A 2,500-nucleotide genomic window follows, 5' to 3' on the forward strand; every position below is an offset into this window, starting at 1 on the left:
GTGTTATACCTACCTGTGTGAGGAAGCCACGTGACGTGTGTGTTACACCTACCTGTGTGAGAAGGCCACGTGACGTGTGTTATACCTACCTGTGTGAGGAAGCCACGTGACGTGTGTGTTACACCTACCTGTGTGAGGAAGCCACGTGACGTGTGTTACACCTACCTGTGTGAGGAAGCCACGTGACGTGTGTTACACCTACCTGTGTGAGGAGGCCACGTGACGTGTGTTACACCTACCTGTGTGAGGAGGCCACGTGACGTGTGTGTTACACCTGTGTGAGGAAGCCACGTGACGTGTGTTACACCTACCTGTGTGAGGAGGCCACGTGACGTGTGTTACACCTACCTGTGTGAGGAGGCCACGTGACGTGTGTGTTACACCTACCTGTGTGAGGAGGGCACGTGACGTGTGTGTTACACCTACCTGTGTGAGGAGGCCACGTGACGTGTGTGTTACACCTACCTGTGTGAGGAGGCCATGTGACGTGTGTTATACCTACCTGTGTGAGGAAGCCACGTGACGTGTGTGTTACACCTTAGGAGGCCTCGTGGTGTGTGTTACACCTTATCTGTGTGAAGAGGCCACGTGACGTGTGTGTTACACCTACCTGTGTGAAGAGGCCACGTGACGTGTGTGTTACACCTTAGGAGGCCTCGTGGTGTGTGTTACACCTACCTGTGTGAAGAGGCCACGTGACGTGTGTGTTACACCTTAGGAGGCCTCGTGGTGTGTGTTACACCTTACCTGTGTGAAGAGGCCAGGCCACAGCCACCAGAACAAACAGCAACGCTGCCAGCATCTTGCTTCCGGTCAGTCTGAAACATCAACCAGTCAATAAACTGACCAACCAGCCCACCTGGTCAGTCAGTCAGTCAGTCAGTCGGTCAGTAGGTCAGTCATTCAGGTCTTTTTTTCCTTATATTTTCATGTTTGCATAGTTAAATTGTCATAACGAAAGTTTTTTTTCACCAGTTACCTCATCATGCTTTCCTTCGCTAATACGTTATGTGTAATATATATATATATATATATATATATATATATATATATAGAGAGAGAGAGAGAGAGAGAGAGAGAGAGAGAGAGAGAGACAGAGACAGAGACAGAGACAGATATATAGTATTCTTCTCCTCAGAGAATCAAGTACTGGTACCCAAATACGTCCTGATGTGAGTGTAAGCAGCGAAACCGGCTGGGAAAGGGTAAGAGTACAAGAAAACTCGCATGATATTCAGAGGCCGCTCTGTGTGAGCCAATCACTCTGACCCACCCCACGCCCCCGCACCCCTTCACCCCCTCTCACTCCTCTTCCTCCACCAGGGGCCGTATTCAAGGAACCATCGTGCCTGCGGGTAACAGTGGTACCTGCGGGCAAAATCTACCTGAGGCAAGACAAACTGCCCGAGGGTAAGCAGTATATGGTATTCATGAACACTTGAGTCTACCAGCAGGTCTTCAAACCCCAAGGCAAATGTTGCTCTTACAACCTGCCTTCAAGGGTGACTGTCCACGATGCAGAGGTAAACATGGATGCTTTTGTTGCGTTGTTTTTGTTGAGGGGAAAACAAGTATGCTTTGTGGATTCGCTAACTCTCTCGACAATGCTCTGAGCTGTGGCGCCGTGAGAAGTATAGAGAACATGCGTGGAAGGGAATCACAGGGATTTTTTTTAGTATTACAGATGATGGGCTAACTGCCTCAGTGCCCCGCATAGCGTGTCGTGAATACGAAGATAACTTAACCTTCACGGTAAACTGTACCCGCAAATTCCTATCATGTCAAAGGTAACTTGCCCTCAGGCAATTTTGTCCTAAACACGGCCCCAGATGGGAAAATGGCATGTAGAGCAATGAGAATCAGCCCTCGTTAAGTGCTACACAATCCAATGGGGGACGGGAGGGGGGGGGGGGGGGTTTGGGGGTTGGGGGGGGGATAAGGAGAGGAGCGTGTGGTGAGAGAGGGGTGTTGGGGGAGAGGGGAGGGGTGTGGGGTGGTGTGGGTTGGGGGGGCTCAGTTACTGACTGAAACGAAAACACAAGTGTAAGGGACTTCCCGGAAAAATCCGGAGAAATCTTCCCGCTGAGAGCTGCATTTTCAGTTTTCAGTTTCAGTGTCAGTTTCTCAAGGGGGCGTCACTGCGTTCGGACAGATGTACTTGTATTTCTTTTTTCATCACAACAGATTTCTTTGTGTGGAATTCGGGCTGCTCTCCCCAGGGAGAGCGCGTCGCTACACTTCAGCGACATTTTTTTTTTTTTTTATAAATATTTCCTGCTTGCAGTTTTATTTGTTTTTCCTATTGCTTTTGCATAGACACTACACCACATCTGCTTGTTATTATTATTATTATTATTATTATTATTATTATTATTTTATTTGTTTTGTATGCTTATAGTTAACTCATCACGTTTTTGCGCCTTATACATATTGTTAACAGCAGTACCAACAAACAGCAAAACCAACAGCAAACAGCAAAATCAACAAACAGCAAACAGCA

General features: G+C 47.9%; 1 long non-coding RNA gene across 2 annotated transcripts in view; it reads right to left on the reverse strand.

Moving 5' to 3' along the window:
* LOC143290971 (uncharacterized) overlaps positions 1-2,500 on the reverse strand; it is a 50,082-nt gene that overhangs the window by 3,222 nt on the left and 44,360 nt on the right. For both annotated transcript variants that reach the window (XR_013056458.1, XR_013056459.1), the window contains exon 2: positions 748-818. This is a non-coding gene — a long non-coding RNA (uncharacterized LOC143290971). The remainder of the gene's footprint in view (positions 1-747; positions 819-2,500) is intronic.

This window comes from Babylonia areolata, chromosome 16 (genome assembly GCF_041734735.1).
Source record: "Babylonia areolata isolate BAREFJ2019XMU chromosome 16, ASM4173473v1, whole genome shotgun sequence".
NCBI lineage: Eukaryota > Metazoa > Mollusca > Gastropoda > Neogastropoda > Buccinidae > Babylonia > Babylonia areolata.